We start from the raw sequence: 25721 nt of genomic DNA, 5'->3' as shown, positions 1-25721 counted from the left end.
ACCCCCCCCCCCCCCCCCCCCCAGTAACGTGTGAAAACGGTTGTAAATTTCAGCGGCACAATGTAATGGGTAGCAGGACTTTAAGGATGTATAATATGAACAAGGGGTACTCCTTCACCCCGTTCTCTCTCCTTCCCGTCCAACCGTCGGGTTCTACTCGCGACTCCGACACCCTCGCACGCGCGTAAGAATGTGTAGTAATATACTCCGCGCGCTTCAACCCCATTCACGGACGGCGAAAGGGGTAAGTAAACCTGGTGCTCCTACGGTCGCATAAACATAAATTATCAGCTGGTAATTACGAGATACAGCTAACCTCTTCCTCCTACCATCATCTAACGGCACCATCAGCGGCGCGTGGTATCGCCACCGTCGTCGTTGCCTTGTTTTCCTTTTCTTCGGAGAGGAACACGGCCTTGGGCGGTGGGAAAAGTCTCAAGCAGGAGGGATGCTACAGCTCCCTTTCATCCTTAAGCGGACGAAACAAAATTGCGTGGACCGCCTAATTGTTATATACATTCCATTAGGTTAATTGCTGAATTAAGACTTCTGCTCTGCGTGCGGGTTCTCGTGCGGTGTATGAGTTATGATCGAGAAGATAATGGGCGTTATAAAGAATAACGATTTAACTGTTCTAATGACTCCATTAGTTACGATAATATATATATGATGTCGCACATTCGGAATGAAAAAATACAAAGAATTCACTCGGTATACACATATAATATATAATAATGAGCACTTGGTCACTTCAATTATTCATTTATTACTTGTATTTTTATTATATCATTGATGATAGTATCAACAAGGATATCGAATATTATGCATATTGTGTACAAGACAAGTCGATAATCACGATCCTCCTGTGGAGGTTGCTCCATTCAAATAAGCTCCGATCAGGACCGGACGCGCGTGGCGACTCTTTGTCGTCCTTTTATCGGTTTGTAGGATTCCTCCTCATCTGCGCTACACGTGATTGCCCTGCGTTTTGTGGGAGGGCAGACTCACAAAACATAATGCGGTGCGCGTAAGTCGAAGAATCCGTGCCGGTATGGGTGGCGGACGCGCGTGTCAGGCATCCTCTGGTCCTCCGGGCCTTGCACGTAGCATCGGCGCGCGTATGCGTGTGAGTAATTAAAGAGAGCGACTGTCACATCCGGCGACCCACGCGAGCAGGGTGCGGCCCCGGTGTTCGCCCTCCCTGTTCCTCTGTAGGTCGCCGTGCTCTTTCTTCCTTGTTTGTCCCCCGTTGGGCAGTCCTGTGCCACGTCACTCTGCCACGTCTCTCCCCTGTCCCTCGTCCTACGCTCCGAAGCCGTCTCATTTTCAAATCCTCCCGGCGCGGAGTCGGCTCGCCGGATTGCGCAGTCGAATTTGCTGCGGCGCCTCTTCGGCGAGTAGCGAGATTAACTAGCACAAGTCGAAACAATATAGCAGAACCTGATCATTATGCGATTTCGTGTCGCGCTCGATAATCGTGCGCAGCCTTCCTCGCGAGTCTTAACGGTAATCGGTGAAAAACCAGCTTTGTCTTTTGTGATCACATTATGCGAGCGCAGTTATACAATCGATATACGGGATAAGAATTGTTGAATTGTTAATAATTAGCTTTGTGAAGAAAAGATGAGATTTTCTTGCGACATAGTTGGAATTTGCACTTTAATACCGAAACAAGCCGAGAGAATCATGATAATCGCGTTAACTATTATTAATTATAATAAAAAATGAAACTGCGAGACAATGCGTGTCGATGTATGCGTAATTTACCATAATAAATGTCCAATAACGTAAAACAAAGGAATATTAATTCTCAAGTCCGTAGCGATTCATGACTCGCAGGTGAAAGATTGTATTCTTTTCATTTTGATAAAGTTCTCGACTTTCCCATCCGCCTCTTGAAGGCAAGGGGTAAGTACATAAAAGATAAAGCACCGCGGAGGTACCGCGGACCTGCAATGTTGCATTCAGCGCGTGCCTCGGCTAATAAATAATTAAAACTTTTGTTTCGAAGGTAGCGGTGATGTATGGCCTCTTCCCGGGTGTCCCAGCCGCTGAATAATCGCACTTTATGAATTAAGGTTATGCTTTATGTTAAAAGATTCGCTCGGCATCTGTTTCTAATTACCCGTTAATGGCTATAGCGCCGGCAGTAAAGCATCCGTTACCATAAGCTCTACCCACCTATTGTACTCCTACCGACTAATACGTTCGCGACAGTAAGAGGCAGCCACTTAAAGACACTCACATGGTATAACATAAAAATATCATAAAAAATTTTTCTTTACTTTAGTTATTATTCTTTAGATTTACCTACTCGCGTGTGCTATAAAATCCGAAATTTAAATCTTCACAAGATTTATTTGTAATGTTATCACATCTGAAAATAGAAATATACTGATTATAAACTTGTAACTATTAATAAAATTTTAATTGTTGCAAAATTCAATTAATGCTTAATAATATTACTAACATAAAAAATGAATAGCATTTCGAGAAGAATATCTCGAAAGTTTACTGGTTGTGAAAAATCTTAGGAAAAACGGAGCTCTTTGTTGACGGGTCAAAGACTGGGAGCGTTGCAACTCTCTTGTTAACTCGCAGCTAAAGAAGGGATTTCGCGTAAGGTATGCCAACAGTGGTTATCTCGCCTCGAACCCCATTCAACAGTAAATCAAGGATTTCTTTTAACGAGCATTAATTGTTTTTGCGATAGTGAAAATTGTCTGGTGGGGCAGTTAAAGCAAACGACGATTGCGCCCGATATTGCCTGTCGAGTAGCATGTAAATGATCCTTTCGTTCCTATCGAGACACACGCTTAAGTATCTTTCATAAAAGTTTAAAATATTTTTTCTTTGATAATAAACTGGAGAAGTCTTTTGCCAGATATACCTATCTATAATCGTTGCAATAAAATTAGTGCATAGTTGATTAATTTTTTTTGTAGTTATGAAAAAAAACGATTATTAAAATTTTTACTGGATTTCTATCAATGTATTTCTATCAATGTATTATTAGTTAAAAATATTATATAAGTTTAAATTTACCCTCAATATTAATTGATTTGTACTTTAAATAATTGTTTAAAAAATGGTTGCCATATCTCCTCGCGCAGACGCTTCTGACATTTCCCACTCTGCAAATTCACTCTCGCGTTTCGACGAGGATAAACAATCGCAGACGAGAACCTTCCTCGTCGTCGCAGTTAGCTGCCTAGAATTACTTTAATGCCAGGCACAATGTATGCCACCCCGGCTAGGAACATTATCCCAATGAGGGAGAACGGGCGACGCTGGCGGTGCCAGAGAGGGAAGGAAGAAAAGAGGCTTCCAATAGGAAGAGGAACACGTAGGAGAGAAGGAAGGAGGTCCTCGGTAATGGTATACAGCAGGGAACACAACTCTTTGGCCCATAGATCAATGGTTGGCAATTATTGTAAGTTCATTAGAGCCAGCACGTTTCCTCCTTCCACGTCTGGTTCCCCTAGTCCCCGGTGTTTCTATCCGACGTTCTCCATCTTCCATCCTCACCCGCCTCTCGCTATGCTCGGAAGAAGTCACCGCGACCCCCCACGCCACCCTTCTCCATCGTAGTGCCTGCCGGTCCGAAAACCCCCTCTCACGAAGCTGAAATTGCGACATTCCGCGCGAAACGCCGAAACTATTTGACTCTGTAATTTGTGATTGTAGTTTATTGTGCGGATAGACTAACGGACCGGGCGGTGCAACGCTGTTGCTCAGCTTAACTCCCCGGGCGACTCTTCCGTGCAATTCCAACGGCGCCGGGGTTGGAATTCCTTCGGAAGTACAGCCACACGCGCGTAGTACGTTATAGATAGCGTGATCCTTGAAGATACCCTCTTGAGCCACGACAGATTGATGACTGGGTAAAAAACCTTCGGTGACACTCGCTACATTGACGATGCAACGGTTTGGATTAAAATTGTAGCCGATCATGAATTATTTCTGAGTCTGTAGAATGTGCAGTTTGTACTGTTTCACGATTTGTTTGAAAATAAATTTCGTACATGTTGTCACGATTTGTTCTTTAAACCGAAATTTAATCGTTTTGTCAGGAAAAGCTACTAGCGATCTTTTTATGTATAAATAGTAATGCCACATGCCTCTAACACATTATAAAAATTGTTTTTTTATCCTTCCGCAAAGTTTTTAAATAGCAGATTAGCACGTATATATACGTTTAATGTATCAACGTATTCGCGAGACATTCGAAATCCGAATGGGCTATTCGCGATAATGACGATGCTCCGAAAGATGCAATAGGGCAATTACCGTCCCCCCTGCCAGTCGCGCTGTGTGACGACACGATGAAAATTGTCATTACGCGAACTGGCGCGACAATTATCGCGGCGTTCACGATTGCAATTTGCCACCGTCTGGGAACGGTCTGGGATTACTCAACGAATCATCTTGTAACTTTTAACTACCAGCCAGAGCGCGGAGGGGTTTCGCCGGCTGAATTCCGCGCACTCCAGGAATCCGGAGGCAAGGAAACGCAACGCGAAATCTCACGTACATATATCGACTGCACCGTTTTTTTATACTTGATTATTTATTACGTTGCAATTTTTCAAATTCTCATAAGGAGGTGGTGGTGCTTTATATTGCTTGTAAAGTAATAAGTATACCATTCTGTTGATGTGTCTAAATCTCTTCGCAATAATTTGTAAGGGCAATGATAACGAATCGTTCATGTACGCATATAACAACGGAATCCGTTGTCACGCCGAGCGTCTCGCAATTTGCGAGGCATAATAACTTACTTTATTTATGGGCAAGAGTGTGCGGGGGCAGATATGAATATGTAACGCATTTTGCTGATTGAAATTTTTCCAAGATTATTTTCCACGAACCCCTCGGAGTATCTTTACCGTCAGACCCTTCCTCCTTTTGCCATTGTTTTTTCTTGCTTGCGCATTGTCTACATCACATTCTTCGGGAACACCCTCTCGACGTAGAGACGAGTTTCGCTCCTAAAGCGCATTGATCCAGTAATTTACCGTGTTACAGCACTCGCGACATCGTTATGAAGATTACAGCCGCGAAAAAGTGTTGTCGGAATTATGAGCGTGCCGAGAAGTGGGTATAATGCACGCGTTTGTAGAGTCGGTGCTCTTTTGTAATAGAAATTACCCGTATAACCCGTACTTGGAAGAAATGAAATAGCGATGTGCCAACTGGATCACCAGGTTTCGTGATTTATACAGCGTCCCTCCTTCGTGAAATGCATTTGTGAATCTTAAACTTCTTATTGACAAAACATAGTTTTTATGTTTTTACTTTAGCGAAAGGAATTCTTGTACGTAGGTACTGATTTTTAGAACTACGTTTTTCGATTAATTTCGAATATGAATTTTATTACCTTTTGATAAAAATTCTTTAATGTTTTATTAAAATATGCAAAATTAAATGCATTATAAAATAATAAAGAGTGACATCCAATTAAAATTATGCTATAAAAAATTTATTTTACTGGGCACCAGTTTACGTTTCTTGTATTCCTTTCCGATTATCAGAAGGACAATAATTTCTGGGAACTAAGACGCGAGATAAGGGACGAGACGAAAGAATACTATTAGATCTTTATTGCTGATTCACGTCGGTACTTCTCACTCGGCATTTAAAGTGGAGGAACAGGGTGCGATTTTAAAAAGGAGCTTTACCACGTCGCATCGCTTGGTAGGAAAAACAAACCACGCAGGTAACAAGCACCCGAGGATAGGGTAAGACGAGGTGTGACGGCGCGGGGGCGAGCCCTGGCAGGATAACAATTCTTTTCCACGACGGTGGAGGACCGCGGCCGGGAAATTAGCATCGATAAATTTTCCAGCGCGTCGTTCCGCGTTGTCGACTACGACGACGACAACGGCGGCAGCGACGATGGCGATGGCGATGGCGGCGGCGACGACGACGACGCCGGCATGGATATAGCGCCACGAAAATGACATGATGATGTATAGGCGACTGTTTTAAGAATTATTTATTATTTATTGCCGTAGAACCTGCTTCAACGCAGTCTGAACGCATACCTCCTGGCACGCGATGACATAGGGTAATAATTCGGTAGATTTTCATGATACTTAGATCAGACCTGTTCTCGTGCGAGTAAAATGTTTCCTCTTCCTCTCTCTATTGTCCCGCAGAGGAAACAGAAAAAGGAAACAAGAAAGGATGGACACTACTACTATTATTAGCTGCATAAGTATCCATTGTATTCATTCATTGCAGTCAAACAGTTGTTAATAATTACAGATGCAAAAATAAGAGGACCTAAATTTAAATACTTTTATATCTCTGTTTTATAAATGTTAATTACATGTATCATAATTTTTTGTTTAAAATTTTTTTAATCGATAATAATCTTCTGAATTTTTAGTTTGCAAAACATCAACGTTTCTTATGAGGATCAACCGTTGAGCTACAGCGTAGCGTTTCTATTTTCTCGTGAGCTATTTTCTGCATTACGTAAGATAGTATTCCGCATTACGAATCTTTTCCAAAATGCCAGTTCCGCGCAGACCGGCGACGTCGCGAGGAACGTCACGTTCTTGATCTCCAATTATGCGCGAGCGTTGTGCGATCGCGCGGGCCAAGAATCGTGGGTTTCCATTATCGCGCCAGAAATTAAAACGCAATCACGTTGGCTTGCAGAACTCCGCCACCGCGTGTTTCGCGCGGCACCGAAAGTCTGTCGAAAGGCGAAACACCTAAGACAGATGTTTCGCCGAGTGCAAATGTTGCTAAATTCGGGTCGGTTGCAATTAGGGAGCGCTCGCGCGCGCGCTTTATTTCGCGCTTAATGAACCCGCGCAATGCGCGATGATAGGCGCACGTGATCGTTTAATTGTTGACAAGCAGAAACGCAAAGAATGTATTTGTGTACTGTTGCTTTATTTGATAGTGTCAGTTACGTTGCACTGCTCTAATAAGAGTTTATGATAGTTTTCGTAATTGGATTGTGAAGTTAAATGAATGAAGTTGAATGTACAATAGCTATGTATAAGAGAAATATACTTAAAACACGTGTAGAGATAAAGTAAATATTTCAAAAATATTTTTATTGATAATTATATAGCTACATAATTATAGTGAGAAAAATTTATTTTGAAAATGAACGAAACAGCATATTTTAGTTTTATCAACCGGAAATCTAATCATCATAATTGATTATCTCGACTAGAATTCTATTAGATTTAATCAGAAAATTCTAATTTTTGTCTGTTTTCAACCAGAATTTCAGTTAATGCAACCAAATTCTTTTTCCATTGCATTGATCGACAACAATAATAGTTTTATAAAAGAAAGACTTCCACAATTGTACATTTTTATTTCCAATTTCATTCCGGTATCATACGAAGAATGAAACGTATATCATTCCTAAAAGAAAGTAGATCTAATTGGAAGAGGGGAGGGTGATGTCCTCTTGAAAGTCACGGACTTCGTAGCAAACAAGACACGTGCTACGTTAGGGCGGCAAGACGAAGACGTATGAGCGAGAGAAAAACAATGAAACAAAGAAAGAAGAAGCGGAAACGGGGCTCTTCTAGCAGTATCTGGAATTCTAGCTAAGTATACGAGTTAAGAGTGTGTACTATGCCGGCGACTCGCGAAAGATTGTTAGTGTACTTCAAAGATAAAAGAAAACTATTATTTTTTTATAATATGTGAAACTCAAACGAGATATTCGAGCGTGCTGCTATGCCTTCTGATCAAAATCGCACTCCCGAACTGTTCATGGAATTTAAAAAAGGACGAGATCCATATTACACCGTAATTATGTAAAAATCGTTATTATTTCCATGAATACAATATGTTTCAGAAAAGTTGGACACGGTTGAATTATACACACAAGGAGAATAGAATAATTAATGTGATTATATTGTTATACACTATAAATTAGAAAATTTTTCATTTTACGTGCGTATTACTTTTACGTATTGCGTATTTCGAAATATATACTGCGCTCTATCGAAAGCTAAAATCCGATCTCGCCGCTTTGTATCAAACGCTGAGCTTTATGCAGGTATCCGTAACGGACGCAGCAATTTGAAACGATTTATCGCGAAGAGTAACTTCGCATTATGGATCGCTTAATGCGGATAGACTTAACAATACACAAAAGCGGGGGTTATATCGGGTGAACCTCGCCGAGGGTGGGAGTTAATAGGACCTCATTGTTACAGGGAGGAAATTCGATAATCGCTCGGCATACACGCGCACGCACACTAACCGGTGCACCTTTCTCCCTCTCTCTCACTCTCTCTTTCTCTTCTCTACTCTATTCCTTTCTCCCTCTCTTTTCCTCCTCTTGCTCTTTCTCCTTATAAAGCATTTACTTTCTCTCTCCCGTTCCACGGTTTCTCCCCGTCACTGCCTTAGAGAGAACTTTGACTAAACGCCTGCACGCTTCCTTAACCTCCCCATTAATCAATATTAAATCGTCCAAAACGTTCCTTTGTTTATTGACTGACAGCTAATAGGTTTTCACCGCCTTGACTTCGATGAATTCAACGGCAACGACGTTGGCAAAAACGACGACGGGGAAACTACCGTACGCCTCCTCGTACCTCCTCATATTCTGCGCGACGATTAAGCTTTAACTCTCCTCTCAAAGATCCTTCATTGTATAAACGATGTAAACTGCTTTGCAAATCAGCCCTGTCCGCCCGTCGTCACCGTTACACCTGCGAGAACGTTCACGGAGAAAATTGCTTCGCGCACGGTGCGGCTTTGTCCGCGCCGATCGAAAGTTGGCGGTCTCGTTAACGATAATAAATCTAATTGTTGCGCAAAGAATGAAGCCACATAAATCCATTAGCCGTGATTGTGAGCTCCAGACAAACGCGAGTGCGCGCACGGATGATGTCTGGGACCATGTGGACGCTTCGGTCTCTGCGAATTATTAATCGGCACAGAGATTGGAAATGTTAGAGCTCTGTTAGCTCTGTTACAGCTTCTCAACAACCGAAATTTGAGTAAAATTATTCAACGCGAATGCACTTGGACCAGATACGCTTCAATAAATATTTAATCTTTCAATTACAAGAGTTAATAGAGGAAAGGCTGATGAAGTTACGAAATATCGGTATAAATTTATACTTGCTCACAATTGTGTGTGAATCATCTATTTCAGGCTCGTATTGATTCAGTATTTGATTCGTGTTAGATTCGCATTAGATTCGACGCGAAATATTTAAATCTTGATTCACAACCACGGATAACGATGAGCGTTGCGGATATCGGAACTACTATGCATGTCTCGCGCCCTCGATAAAGAACAAATAATCATTGCAAACCTCGGTCTCCGCAAGGACTGCTCAGTGGCGTGCAATCTTCTCAGTTGGTATTATTTCTTAGTCCAATTAGTTTAATTGCATACTCGCGCAGCTGTTGCAACGGTAGACTTTGTAACTGTTGCTAACGGACAAAGAGGTTGTATTGCAGAATGGAAGATAATGACGGAAATTAAAGGAAAGATATCGCAGTTAGGTGCAAATCGCGAGAGAATCATCGTATTGTGTAATCTATATCCCAAGTTGTCCAAACTCGTCTTAGAAGAACAAGGACTTACTTAATCTTTTTCAATTTTGAATCTCTTCTTGATTGAAAATGCCAGTTTTATCTGCAGTATATCTTTAATACTAATACGAAATAATTTTTGTAATTTTTATTTACTTTTATTCCGTACATAAAAAGTTACCGTTATATTGCATATGTCTCGAGTATGATGTAACTACATTACAAAAGTGAATAAGTCATCACCTAAAAAGAGATCTTTCAAGATATGTATTTGAATATCGGACAACTTCACATGATTTCGGTTCTGTCACGAACATCGGAGTGCCGCGCTCATTTGTCGGTGACGTTTGCAACTCCCACGATATTGAAGAGTCTCATTAGTGCTGTTTGTTATTGTTTGTGCGCTACTCACTGTGAAAAAGAGTGTGATACGAGAAAGTGCCCGAGGTGTTACGGTGATCCCGCTGATTCTCACACCTTCTTTACCGCTGTTGGGAGTCATACTAATCCCTTCCTCTCTGTCCCCAAGCTTGAGCTACTTGCTCCCATTTTTAGTTTCCTTTTAAGTATGTTCTTCACAATATGCGAAAGCTTGTTAAATACAAGCATACTTGGAATGATATACGAGGACACGCTGCGTTCCGTGCTCATTGGACGCGACACCGAAAAGGCCACAATATTTCCGGTACATTCGACTGCATGTTTTATTATGCACCCTTGAATTCTGTTAAAAACAAAACAAAGCGATAAATGTTCTTTTCGCATAGATCTGGTATAACAAATAATTTTCGTATTGAATTGTTTTTTATTTTGAAAAATATATTGCTTCATATGATTTATTTTATATTTAACAGTGTGATGAATTGAATTATTCATTGTACCATTAGATATAAAAAAAAGTAATGGTAACTCAATTCCCTTGAATTAAATAACATTTTATTATTTTCGATTTTTATGTATTAAAATTGTAATGGTTAAACTGGTTAGTTTTAAATTAAACGACGTCCATATTAATGTATGCTCTTAATAAATAATAAATTATATTTGAGTCAAATTTAATATTTTTCTTGAGTTAAATTACTTAATTTTACTGTTTTAGTTAAATTAACGACATGTTGAATAAAAACATTGGTGACCTATAGAAATGATTAAAAATAATTCATATTGTGAATATAATTTTTGATATTTATGAATTTAATAGTACAGCTCTATTTTTAAGCAGTTATGTATTTTTTCATGTTCTTCAAAATCTTTAAACATATCGGCAAAACATATGTAACAACATAAATCAGTACTTTATTCCAAGAGATGTCGAACGTTTGAAAATTCTACGGCATTTACATCGAAAATGGCGAAGGCACGGTTGGTTGTTTGCCTCGGCCTTAGCCGGAGCAGACAATTACTGCACTCTTTTCCTATTCCCTCCTTCCATCTTTGCCATCAGCGTTCAGCACGCGGCGGCGCGTGCTCCCGCAGTTATCTTGAGATTTGCTGCTCATTAGTTGGCGACCAGTAGATGCAAAGTTTCATGCCGGCTAACAGAACCAAATGCTAGTCTGTAAACAAAGAATTTATTGTTCCTCCTTCTCTTTCCTCCCTCTTTTTCCGCCGAGAAAAACAATTCGCAGCTGTCCTTAGCAATGTAAATGCCATAAGGGACGAACCGAAGACTGAAGAAGAACGAATCACGAAGTTCTATGCGTTTAGTAAAGGGCAACGATTCCACCTGGTGAGATAATTACATGCGAGTAAAAAGCCTATTATTAGGCCGAAAGGTGATAGTTGTAATTTTATCTTTCCTACCTGCGTTGCCTATGTTCGTGCATGTCAAACCGTTCCGCTAATTCTAAGGGAATAGGTAATCACTGTCACGTCATTGTACAGCTTTATTCAGATATATGTCCTCGAGTCTTTCGGGAATTAAGACACTCTTTGTAAAATTGTTCAACGAAGTTTATTCATGATGCATTTCATACATAATACTGTCATTTTTATTTTAAAAATATTTCTACTTAGAAAAAAGATATGCTGTATAAATATTTAATATGTAAGAAGGATAATCTATAATGTAAATTTTCTTATCGAAAGACGTAGATGACAGACACGGGGTATATCATGCGAGGGGAGAGATTCGCGAGACATCGAGATTGGATAAGGACGCGCCATGTTTGTTAACGACAGACAGGCACCTTCTCCAAGCCAGCGCAAACGTGTACAGATCTAAGCTGATTCCTCCCTCTTAAAGTTTCCCGGTTTCATCCCCCATGTTGCACGGCCTCGTCTCTCGCGCTCCATCGAGCTTTCAGGATTCATGTGTCGGGTCTGCACGAACAAGAGAATAAATGAAAGAGACAGAGAGAGAGGATAGGAATGAGTGGAGGCGGGATGAGGTCGATGGATGTGAGGGCGGGTGAGGCGCGCGGAGGAATATGAAACAATCGCTTCATTGGAAAGTCAAGAATCTCTTGAGCCCGTCGGCGTTTGACTTGCCATTAGGAGCGTCAGTTTTAATTGTGCCTGCACTCTCGTCCTCATCGTTGACGTCGTCGTCGTCGTCGTCGTCGTTGGCGTCGTCGTCATCGTCTATCTCTTGCAGTCTACAGCCGAGTCTCAGGTGAAGTGTATCGCCTACTACCCCGCGCGTATATGTCCCGTCGTGTCTACCCACCTACTCTTGTGCCCTTTAGCGATGTCTCATTAGTTGCAGCACTGCAACGGATGAGTACATCCTACTGCCACCCAACTACGCCCGAATCACCCCACCCATCTTGTTCCACCTTTTCCTCTTTACTCCTTCTCCCCGCAACCTACCTAGAAGACCCATTTCCACCTTTTCCACCCTATCACTCGACAAACGCCTTCTTACCCGCGGCCACTTACTTTACTTTACACCATCACTTGAAGCGACAGGTGAGACCGAGAGGTTTAGACAGATATATGATATGTATATCGTTCGATTTCGGAATTGATTATGTTGTATTAACTTTAGTAATTATTAATACACCTTCAATGCTTATCTTGATATATTTTAGTAAGTTAGTAATTGGCACATCTTAAATGCACACTTTGATATTTTAATTATTATTTTAATATATTGCTATTTTGAAATAATCCGATTTCTCTAAGATACTCTAGATTCTCCTTTATTGCATTGTTACTGTATTACGTTACGTTGTGATAGATTCCGCGGTTTATTCTAATTGTCTCTTTTTATAAGGTACACGCAATTCCGACAATAGATAATTTCTTAAGCAATTTTAGTTTCTTCGCGGTGAAAGAATAAGATGAGAATTCTCACGGACGTTTACTTAGCTACTCGATACCTGAAACAAGCGGCGGGGACGTTGAGCAACAACTCTGATATGCGCGGAGACGAAAGAAGACTAAGAAGGCGGCGGTGGATACGCGAATGCTAGATAGTAGCTCCGGGCGGGGCCTGATTATTTTCCGCTAGCACGTTCATTCAGGTAGAGAGCATGGCGTAGTGAGGGGTTCAATTGGAAACAGCAATCACTGCTCGCCTGTATTTTGTTCTCTTCTCGGGTGCAGCGAAGTCCAATAATAAGCTTTCTCCTATATTGCCTCTTCAGCCAGCAACCCCCGTCTTTTGCCCTCCGCAGCCAGCAACAGCACCATCCTTTTCCCCCTCTCTTCCTTTCTCTCCACCGTCTGGCCCCCGTGCATTGCGCTCTTCCTTCGAGTTTCGAGCGTTTCGTCTCTCGTACGTTCCCCGAACGACCTCGGTTTCTGAGTTCGAGTCGTTTGCTGAGATACATCCCAACCTTGTCTCTCCCAGCCGCCCATCTTCCGCCGCTATGCAATGCTCTGTCGCTCTCGAGGCAATGGAATTTCTTCGTTCACTGGTTGACACGACCTGGAAAGGAACGTCGTATCATACGAAATACTTTGACGAGCATAAAAAATTTAACTTGAACAAATTAGAAGTGTTTCGCGCAGCATTGAATAATGCAGCTGGTATATCTAAGGAATTTAAGCAATAAAATCGCCATTTATAAAATTTTACAAAACAGATGAAGAGAGATGCAAATATAATAAATTAATAATTTTCAAAATCCATAGAAAAGTCCTCTGATGGAACGTGAAAAAATGTTCCATCAGAGGAAACAAGATTGAGGCTCAACTCATGGCGTTAGGAAGAAAAGAAACGTCCTATTTACGAGTATCGCTCACACTATCTATCCTTGCAAAAGGTTAACAAAAACAGCCACGCTGCTCATCGTTCATGTCTCCTAAAATATTATCGTTATTTCGGAGAATAGTGGTCAGAACGGCGGCGGTGGCAGCGAAGGGCTGGGACGAAATGACAGAGGAAAGGGAGAAATGACAGAGGTGGAAAGGAGAAAAGAGAGAAAGAGAGGTGAAAATGCGCGGCACGTGAGCGCGCGCGGCGACGTTATATCAAAAGACCAATTACAATAAATTCCGAGGATGCCGTTTACCGCGCCGGAACACGAAAGGGCATTAATCCGCGAGGATTGTCAGCGGATACGGCGATAATGAAACGAATCGGTCTTTTATCGGTCCCCGAGGTACAACTGCCTAAAGTTCAATCGTCGATGACAACCACGAAAATATCACTTCGTACCTAGTCGATGCAAAGTGTTCACTGCGGTCTCGTGCGTTATCGCTTCCTGACATTTCAAAGCTGAAGGGGTCCAAAGAACCGTTTATTACATTCTTACTTAATCGGATGAAAAGTGTCAAAATATTCTTGGAATACGCATTGCCATAAATTCATATACACATCAAATTATACGCAATTTCAGTCATTTTTAATTATTTATAATATATCGCCATTGCTTCTATTTAATACATCGTTAATTTAACTAAAACAACGGAGTTAAACAATTAACTCTAAGAAATGTATTAATTTGACTTAAGTGTAGTTTATTGTTTATTAACTGTATACGTTAATATAAATGTTAATTGTTTATTCCGAAACTAGCAATTCAACCACAAAAATAGATTGACTTTGACACATAGAAGGTAAAAATAACAAAATGTTATTTAACTCTAAAAATTGGGTTGCATTACTTTTTTGATATCTAACAAAATGCGCGTAAATTTCTTTTTTTTTTATTTTATATTCTTATTCAATTAGTATTTGAAAGAAATAAGAAAAAAATAAACTTATATAACAATTCCACATGTAGGATATCAGTGTGTAATTATATAAAAGAAATTATGTAATTATTAATTACGTAAAGGAAATAATCCGTTGATAGAAAGATATTTATAATGATGAGAATTAATAATAAAAATGACTACGTTAACAAACGCCTGTTTAATTTACTCAGCACAAAGAAGCAGTAAACTGAATAGAGATAAGGGTTGAATAGAAAATCCAAGTTGCACTCGGTCCACCTTTAACCGTAAACGGAGTGACGCACGAATTCCACGGATTAGATCATGGCAGTCGGTCGTCTCCCGAAATTAAGTTTACCCTGGCGGCAATTACACGAGCGCTAACGCCAACCCTTTCCCTCGGTAACCGGCACATAAATATATCGATTCAATTCCGTTTTGGTGGCGGGTACCTATCGTCCCACCTCTAGCGCTCTCTTCTCCCCGCCGACGCGACCTTCTATAAAAATTTATCGACTGGCAAATTGTTTCGCGCTCGGCGGTCCAGTGCGTGGTCGCAATTCCACGTGTGTGGACAACGGGATGACCGGTATGCGTGTTTGTGTTCGACACTGCGAGAGCGATCCACAGGCATGAACGCGCTTGCCATTGAACAAGGGCGAGCACGCGAAAAGTACAACAGATGGGGGGGACATGAGAGAAGGATGTGGAGGAGAGGAACTGACCGGAGTGACCATCGCTACTCTAAGCTTGTAGTCTGCACGACGTTAATTAACAAAAAGTCATTAAACTTTCTACGACGAGCAGAACGAAAGAGCGGGTCCATACTGTTTTCAAGGATCGATGTAACCCGTTTATACTCTAAGTGTGTATTTTTTCTCTAAGCGGACGCGACGCTTACATTCAATTTGTAATACGACTTGACCTTCATTAACTTGAGCATCGGGACTCTGAACGGACGGCTAAAATGTTGTCGAGCGCGAAGATAGACAAGTAGAGAAAGAAAACACATGTTCGAGTAAACGAAGAATATAACGACTAAAGTAAGGAAAAGAATAAGAATAATCGTGCGATTAAATGCTCTGTAATTAAACGGCAGGGACAAAGAAACGTTTCCCTGATGAAAGCTCTAAATTTCAAGCCTATTCAAAAAACGTACTCACGCATGTATACACGCGCATTTGTGACCCAAGAGAGTTAAAGTGTGCCATGTTCAGGGAATACTCTTAAAATGTTATGATGTGGAACTCGTGATTTCATGGAACATTTAATCATTGTATTAGTAAATAGCTGGATTCACATAGAGGTTCTCAGATATCGGACAACATTTAATAGCCGATATTTCTCTCATTCGTCAACTGGTTGATAAAACGAATAAAGCACTAGCATTTTTCGGAAATATGATTTTGTATTAATAGTTTAAAATTCTACTTGCTCCATTGTTAATTAAAAAATGAATGTGTCAAAAAGTACTAATTATTCTACGGAGAGAGAACAAGTTTTATTTTTTAGGAAAGATAAAATAATTTTATTGAACGTCTGAGCGTAATTAAAATCCACTAAGTATACTCTCATAAAAGCCGTTCGAGTCAAATATGTAGTTACACCGCACTGTGAAGAACATACATTTCTTTCTCTTTTCGTTTCTATACTCTCATTGGCAATGACGCTGATGAGTAAGAAGAAAAGTCGCGAGGAGAGTTGTATAGGAAGGATCATTTGGGTCGCAATAGCGTGAACGGAGGGGTATGTACCAATTATACGGACAACTATTGTGCGGCTCTCATTAAACGACGCCAACAAATTCGATTACTTCTGGTTTGAAATTTTGCTGCTCGGTAAATGGCAGCATCACCGCCACCACCATCGATGCTCGAAACGCCGCCGCTGCCGCCCTTCTACTAGAAGGGTGGAAATACGCCCGAGAACCATTTTCCTCGTTTCGAACCTATTGCACCCTCCTGGCCCGCGGAGAATTTATTTTACGACTAAACAGAAAATTAGTGAGCGTTTGGGTTTGCAGTGTTTAGGTCTTTTAGCGTTGCGCCTCGTGGCTTGGCGCCGGGAAATGGAGAAGCGTGCATGGCGGAAGTGTTTTCCATGTGTGTCGGAAATAATTGACTCCTGTTGAGAGCAACGTTCCGTTATACATTGGACTCGTGTGTCAAGCTTATGTTGCAAAGTCTTTCTTATTTATTCTTTATCATTTTCGTTGAAATAGACTTTTAATTATTGACAAAAAATCTGATCTGCAATTTTTTACATCTGAATATTAACTTTGAGATATTTTTTTATGAATAAGTCTCTGATCAAAAAAGTAACTATGAATGGTTCAACGTCTTTTTAATATGAAAGTCCGTTGATGCCCGATTCGTGTCGTGAAAGGACTTGAGAAGGAAACATTTTAATTTGTGGTTGAGTTATAAGGACTCGATTTGTACGGCTGATTTTATTGAGCGAGGGATCAGTGCGGGCAATTTATCTTGATTACCGACAGATCATTAATACCTGGCTAAGTGATTTACTCGTTAAAATGGACAAACATTTACGATATCGCAGGAACAAGAATAAGATCGGTCGACTTTAATTGCACAGCGAATTAATCAAGTTTGCGGCATCATTTTATGAGAAGAATATAAAAAGGAAAATATTTAATTGCCATATATCTTTGTATGAAGGTCGCCGGTAGATTTGGACTTGCGTATGTATGCGTGAGAGAAGAGAAGGGGAGGGGTAGAGGTAATTTATTATTTAATTTTCTAGACGAACAGTTTTTATCTCGGTTTACCGCCAAGCTACCGTGACCGAAAAGCTGCTCTTCCGCGTTATTGCTTAGTAACCTCTGGCCAGTAATGGTTATGTTTGTCATTATCACTATGGCGTACGAATCGTCTGTCCGGACCAACCGACCTTACCCGACGGACTACAATACTCAAACTCGTTAAGGTCAAAGCAATTTTCCTGCTGTTTACCTATTCGAAACATTTTGACAAAAATTAAACGCAAATGTACCAATTCTCTGTATATGTATTCTATATACAAATTTAATTGTACATAATTAAATATATAACATACTTCGCGGAGAGTCATCGTTTACTCTTTCGAGGAAACTATAAATAGTAAGAAAGTAGAAACACATCGATGCAGAATAAGATGTTATAGGGTTGCCTCTACAAACGCGACATGTCGCAGCTGTATTTATACAGACAGTTTCCGGCATGACTCTCCGTTTAATTTTTCTTTCCCTGATTCCGTGCCTTTCAGAGTAAAATGAAGAAAATATCAAATCTCCAACTTGAAAACGTATATTAGATTCTATAAATAAAATGATTTCTTATATCCAAATGTTTGACTATAAAAATTAATACATTTATCTCATGATACAAGTATATATTTATTTTCTTACTTGCAGTACAGATATTCTACTTATGATTACTTTGCCTTACGCATCTTCAAACTTGCGCGCGCGTGCGCATACGTTAAGAATTAAAAAATATAAAGAGTAAATTGAATCAAGATTAAAATTAATCTACATTGATAGAAACGGGTATTAATTTACTTTCACATAACTTTGTAATTATTTTGTGTCCAACGTAACTAGTAATATAAATAGCTATTACTAAAAGAAGAACAATAGATTTAGAATTATATAATTACGATTCAACTTATGATTAAAGTTTTGAAACGTAATTCCATAAGTAGAGGGATACCAGTATAATTTCAAGAGGCAAGAGAATAATCAGTCATAAACATCAGAAAGAAATCTTTTTTTATTTACGTATAGATTGTTGTGTACCAAAATGTCCAAGTGTATCATCTTAGACATTAATAATTCGAAGCATTTACTATTGCGTCTCGGCACAGTCAAACACTCGCATGTCGGTAAAGTTGTTTTACATAATATCACTATAAATTAAAATGTATTATGCAAGTTAGTCGGTCTCGTCGACAGCTTCTCCGGGACTTCCAGAGACTCGGTTGTGGCCACGCGCGTTTCGCGCGCACGGGGAAGGGGATGAGTTTTGCGGTACCACTGTAGCTGCGGGAGAGAGGAGGACGCTGAAAAAGGTAAAGGGAGCTGCTCAGAGTACCAGTGGTGAAACTAAGGGGATGGCAAAGAGAGCACCGTAGTAGCGCGAGGCAAACACCGGAGAGGTTCTTCGAGATGTACCCACCTTGGCCAGTTAACGGCGGAGTTTCCTCATAAACTCTTAGGAAACTTCGCAGACAAATACAGAAATATTTTGTAATGGAAACACGTCCCGCGGAGATTAAATATCGCAATAAGGATGACGAGCACCACCGAAAGCTTTTCAAGAATCTCGATACTCGGATTAGAGCGAATTGAATCGATTATTCATCGAAGCAAATAAATTGCGATTGGAGAAAAGTGTTAAATATCTTAAACGTGAAATCACGTACAACACTCTATAGAAATATTACAATTTTATGTTATAGCATTTGTCCGAATTGCGATGACTGTTAAATAGCTTCACTTCCCCAAAGAGAAATGTCAGAAAAATAGAAATAAATGACTTGAAAACTCCAGATACATACAAATATATCAACTGTTATACACGATACATTCATTTCAAAGTGCGTAGAAATAGTGACAGGTACACGTGAATTCCCTTTAAAACGACAGATTATATTAATGTTCATATATTTTAATCAATTTTAAATTGTCGAATCAGAGATGTTTTGTAAAAAAGCATTAAAAATTACTGTACAATCATTAATTTTAAACTAACTTGCGTTAAAAAGTAATTTCAAGAAATATTTACACGAGTTCCATAATTTAATATTAAAAAAACATGATAAAATGATAAACCAGCGCACATTAACTTGTAAGTTGCACAAGTTTATTATAACCTTTCATTGCCAGCAGATTTTTTTCTTCGTCTGATTATTGTTCCCCAGGCGATTACAATTTTCGATACGATAGCCATAGTCGGACTACAACAATCAACGAGATCGTAACCCTTTCTTCATACCGACCTCTTCAAGGAAGAACCTCAAGGACTTAGCAAGTAGTTAGTCCTCCTACTTTATATATATATATATATATAACCGCCCAACTCATTGTCACAACGTCGAAGAAATAAACTATGCGAGCTGCTACAAAATTCGACAGCAAATTCCGTGACTGATTCCTTTAATCTGCATTATATCGTTACATAAATCATATTTATTAAAAAAAAGTCTACCGTTGTCACAGGGAATCGCATTAAGATGAAAAACTTCAGATTATAATTTTTTTTATATTCTTTAAGTTGAGATAGATGTCTAAAAATATTCAATATTTTTCTCTATTCTATTGAATCTTTTTGTCATCCACTGATTAATATTTTCGATGTTAATAGCTATATAATGTGTTAAATTAAGAAGCTTCATTTTCGCACTCAAATTTAGCACCGCCTTCGCGAAACAGACGCAAAGCACAGAAGTGTTATATCAAATTTCATTCCGCGTCCTCTTGGTGCGCTCTAATTTTACCCAGCTTCATAATCATGTCTTTGCTTTCATTGTCTATGCGAATTGGCGTGCGTGCAGAGTTCCATCTCGCTGTATCCGATCGATTCATATCGCGCGTCGTAATAGCACGGAAAACACTACCGGAAACCCTCACTGACCATCTACCAAGCCCAGCACTTAAACTCTAAGCGCGACTAGCGTGGAGAACCTGACGGATAACGACCGCTCAAAGATTAATCGGCGGTCACGGATTCTAAATTCTGCGACGTGGCTGAACTGTGACGATCGCTGCAGTTTGCGACATCGAGAGGTTTATTTGATACGACTTTGTTGAAAAATATACCTTACACGTAGTAATTCTGGTTTATGTTAGATTCGCTTATAGATAGATTTTGATTTACAAAAATCAACAATAGTTTATTTGTAATAAAATAGTTTTGCTATTTTAGCTTCAATTATTATGTAAAGTGTCATTTCAGAAAAAAAAATGAGTTAAATTTTTCTAGAAAATATATTCTTATTTTAAATGCTCTGTTCAGAATTTTCGGAATTGAAGTATTCACACTCCACAAAGTTATTTTATATATGTACCCCGCACGCATATCTATTATTGTAGCAATCACTTACTATTTTTATAATCTAAGTAACATATTTATACTGCTCTTTATTGCGCCGTCTATATATTCTGTCAATAACTGTCGTATTGGGCGCAAACGTTTTTGGCATTCGTAACGGGCAAACCACAAGTAGCGACTTAAAGCCGAGTAATTTGAGCAGCGTAGAGAACTCGACGGATAACGAGCAGCCGAAGATTGATCGTATTACGGCCAAGAATTTGAAATTCCACCAGGTCCGCGCTTTATTCGTCGACAATCCGATATTAACTGGCGTTTCGGACGTGACAACAAGGCAAGAAAGTACGCGGCGTGCGTAGAATCTACCGAGTCTTCTCTATGCTGTCCGGTCGTAAGAATATGTTATATACACGTACCGACGACGTATAATACATAGCGTTTAACTTGCATATTTCTTGGTTACTATTACATCTTACTCAAAACTTTGTATAAGAATATCACGAAAATATTTTTAATCCTTTTTCGTTTGAGAAGTTTATTTATAAAAATCTCTCGAGCTAATTTCATAAATGAAGAGTACTTTACAACTCCAACGTATAATAAATATTTATATTTTATTAATATATATCTTTTATCTTTTATTAATATATTATATTTACATATTGCAATATATTTTATTTTATTAATTTTTTTCTTTTATATTTATTTTCAATGTAGTTTTATTATATTGAAGAAAGAAAAATTTGGCACGTCATAATGAAGTTAAGTAATTGACTAGCGGTAGAATAATAGAAAATTTTGGATCAGTAATTTTGCATCGAACATGGGGCGTATTCAGCGGACTCAATAGTTGAGTGAGCGCTCGCTGTTATTGGTGTATTCTTTTAGTTCATCCAATCAGAATTTTAGATTTAGAAGAATACACCAATAATAGTGAGCGCTCACTCAACTGTTGAGTCCACTGAATGCGCCCATATCACATACCACATCTTACGTATCGCGTATACGCACACGTGTGTATATGTATACGAGTATATATAATATATTAAGGATGATTCACTGACAGAGGTGCATTTTCCGCGTGTACGTGCAAACGAGTCTTACGGATGGTATGCCCGTTATACATATATCGTCTGGTACTATGCGCTGCGACGATTTCCGTAAAATGTGTGACGGTCGAAGCGACGGCCAAAGCCTCCTTTGACTTCTCTCTCGTAACCATAAACTCTTGATTTATGCTTCGAGTCGAATACGCACGCAGCCGGCGCGTTACCGTTTAAACGCCATCAAACCACGCGTGAGATCGACCTGTCGCGAAAATCGGATTAGTGGTTACCGTTGTATACGTGTGAACTTTTTTACTCTGTACAATATTCCGGCGATACGAATAAGCGAATACGTCGCGGATGCCAAAGAGACCATCGAGAAACCCGGATTGCTTTTCAAGCTTAATCGCGTCACATCTTATCTCGTCTTTACGGCTAGTATCCTTGCCAAAGATTTCATTGAAAACCATTTTAATAAGTAGACTTATGGTAACATTCGAGAGTGTTTTATTTTTATAGATCTTCAGCAACGCTTATAATGCAGGTTCTTTATTCACATTTTATTTAATTGATCTTTTTATTTCACTTTGTATAAATAACGCGTTGTCTTGATACATTTTTCTATCATAGCAAATATAATGCTGCCTTTGTAGAATTCTTTTTTATATTATATTGTATAATGTTATTTTCGAGATAAAGAATAAGCAAATGAAAAAAGAACATATAATTCTATACGACCTCTGTTGAGTTATTATAATCGTTGGGCGCTTTCTCGTTAGGCAAAACTTTACAATCCACTCAAATTAAGAATTGATTAATTAAGAGTAATTAACTTAATGAATAACTCTTTCGTCATTCGTAGCGCATTACTACTATTAACGTTTTGTCTAACATGAAATACGCTCGTGCATGCAGTTCTGATATTAATATTTGCCAAGTGCAATGAGTAAACGCGACCTTGTAATCGCTAGAGTTGTCTAAGGTAATTAATGCCAGTTTCATTCACATTTGGTTGACATATTATGTCGGACTGACATGTAATCACAGAAGCAGAAGAGTCATCAAATATGAAGATATCTGAAAGTAGTTGTTTGTTAAAAATTTAATTTATAGATCGCGTATGAACAGTAACATAGAAATTCAACTTTAGATAAAAGCCAACGCCTTATTTTTAGTATATATTGACTGGAACAAACTATTAGCACGCATGTAATGGTAGCGCAATGATAACTTGATCTACTGAAGAATTACATTCTGACTCAACGTTAATGAATGACATAGCTGTGTTTATAGCTATTATATGCAAATTTTATCCCGCTTAAAGAGTGACAATTTCAATATCGTTAATGCGCGCAACGTATCATCGTGGATATCGTGCGAGTAAAGTTATTTAGTCCTACACTATCGATGAGTCATTTTATTTTTCTCACCACAGTAATTATCGCAAGGTAATCAATTAGACTCCCAATTTCACGGTAAACGTGGATGATTATTAGCCGCACCTTAATCCATCTATTGGCTATGCAATATGCGACGACTAGTGTGGTTTCAATTACCAATAAATTACACATTAACTATGACCAGTCGTTTATTATATCTCTTTTGCACGAGGTGCTCTATAGTCATAATACTTTAATAGCGTAGAGATCGATTAGAATTGAAAATTCTAATATGAAAATGTTATAACAATTTTCTAATTAACAAATAGTCCAAGTTAATCAATAATATATGAAGTTTTTTATTTGTACATTATGTAAAAATATTATTTTTTAAATAGCGATAGATTGACAAACACGATTAATTCTTAAACAAAATTTATATAAGTAGAATTTCTATAATTTGTAGTTCAATGCGCAAGATTTAAAAAGTCAATGTTGTACAAAAACGCTTTTTGGTTTGAATTTATACAAAACAGATAGTTCAATGACTTTTTATAACTCGCAGGACAAGGAAAGAGAATATAGACAATAACATGGGCTTTTCGATCGTTCGTTGAACGATAAACTGATCGTGCTTGGGAGGCAAAACTTCAGAGATACATTCGCCGCTTGTTTAACGCCCTCATAAAAATTCTTTCCGTTCGACCACCATGTCGAAGACTGAGAGCGAATGGATTTCGAGAGTTCTGAACCCTGTGCGACCAAATAAATATACTCGCGACCCTTAACGAGGGCTCTAACCCACAAATTAAACTATAAATAGACTGTGCACGAATTGAACAAACGAACTATAATATAAGACCGCGATTTCACGATTGATATATTGATTATAATAGAAAAACATAATCGAGAAATGCAATAATTAATTATATGCATTTATTACTTGTTATTAAGTGCTAATTTAAATATAATATATATAAATAATAACTTCAGTTTGCAAAAAATTTTTTAAAAGATGAATTGCAAAACTTTTTTCATAATATAAACTATTGTAAAAATAAAAATGTGGATTTTTCATAAAATAAAAATTTAAAAAATTTACAAAGAGTACGAATTTAATTAAAACTGCCAATAAAAATTTTCTGAGAGAATCGTTTGACGTTTTCAGTTAAAAGAAATCTGAACAAGAGATCCCCATAGGTCATGCGGTGACAAATAGACGAAACGTGTATCGACGAGCATCGCCCAGCAAAGGTCAAAAACACAGACGCTAGTTTTCGTGAGTACGGAAATAGAAGGAAGCTGCTGCGTTGCAGCGGCACATTGACTTGGCCCTCTTCTGAGATCGAAGCAGAGACACGGCATAAAGAAAGGAGCATGAGAATCCGTTTATTTTTACAATCGGCGACGGATTGAATCGTCGTTCGGTCGGTTCGCAGGGAGGTTGAGAGGAAGGAAATGAGTAAAGAGACCGAAGAAGAAGATAAAACGTCGAAGAGACGCTAAAAAGGGAGGCGGACAAACACATATGAGTGCAGAATGATGGAAAGAGATTATGAGGATAGGAAGAGGGAGAAAGAAAGAGAGAAAGATGCAAACTCTCTCGGTGGCAACGGCCAACGGCATGTGCGATACACACGTTTTACTATTACACGACGAGGCCTCTCTTTCGCTGGTTATATGAGAGCTTTTTTGTCAGTCTGTGATCTCTTTCTGCGGCCTTTGCCGACGAACCGGCCGGGCCGTACGTACGTTTGCTTTGGCTACTTACCCATGATCTTCGAGCGACGTCTCCTCGCTCGCCTCCGGGCGTGAAGAGGCCCGTTTACCACGCGCACAAACACGCCGCTACAACGTCCGCATCTATAACGGTCGCAAGTGTGCGCTTCACTTTGGCGGCGTCCTTACGCGAAACTGCGGGGGACAAGTGGTTAACGGAAATTGGGGCTCTTAAACGCGAAGCGTTTTCTAAGTGGTTAATAATAATAATAATCGATTAAGAGAGGCGACCGATAACAGCTAATAAATTCAGTCGCTGGGGTGACGGCTACAAAGGAACGAATTATGACAGAGGAATGCGTGTAATTTAAATTGTGAAGGGAGTTTAGATAGTATATTATATTATTGCTCTTGAAGTGTCATATCTAGCTTGTAAAAGTGACATTGTTTCCTACCGCGATGTTAAATTATTAAAACCCAAGGACCTCGCGAAGTCAATTGGGAATCTAGGCGTGTGATAATGGCACTAATAATAGGCCCTCGTCAGCACATCGGTGTTCCGGTAATGAAACGATTACTGTAATACATCGTTAACTGTCGAGTCTCGTCTGTATGGTCGCGCTGTTTAGTCGGTACTTTGTTTGCTTTGGCTACATCTCCACGATCCACTAGCGGCTTCTCATATTCCGCGGCGCAGCGTACGATAGTGGAATAGGCGCCGTTTACTTTGCGCGCGTACGCGTGTAAACATGCAATTGCTTTGACCATGCCTAGGCAAGACCCGCGATCGCAGATAAATCGAGTCGCCAATTTCCACGTTTTGTAAATTCGGCGCCAACGATACATTTGACGTTTTCTATACAAATAACCTCAAACAGAACAAC

The sequence above is a fragment of the Trachymyrmex cornetzi genome, unplaced genomic scaffold (genome assembly GCF_001594075.2).
Source record: "Trachymyrmex cornetzi isolate Tcor2-1 unplaced genomic scaffold, Tcor1.1 scaffold122, whole genome shotgun sequence".
Taxonomy (NCBI): Eukaryota; Metazoa; Arthropoda; class Insecta; order Hymenoptera; family Formicidae; genus Trachymyrmex; species Trachymyrmex cornetzi.
Note: the sequence above shows the minus strand (reverse complement) of the source record.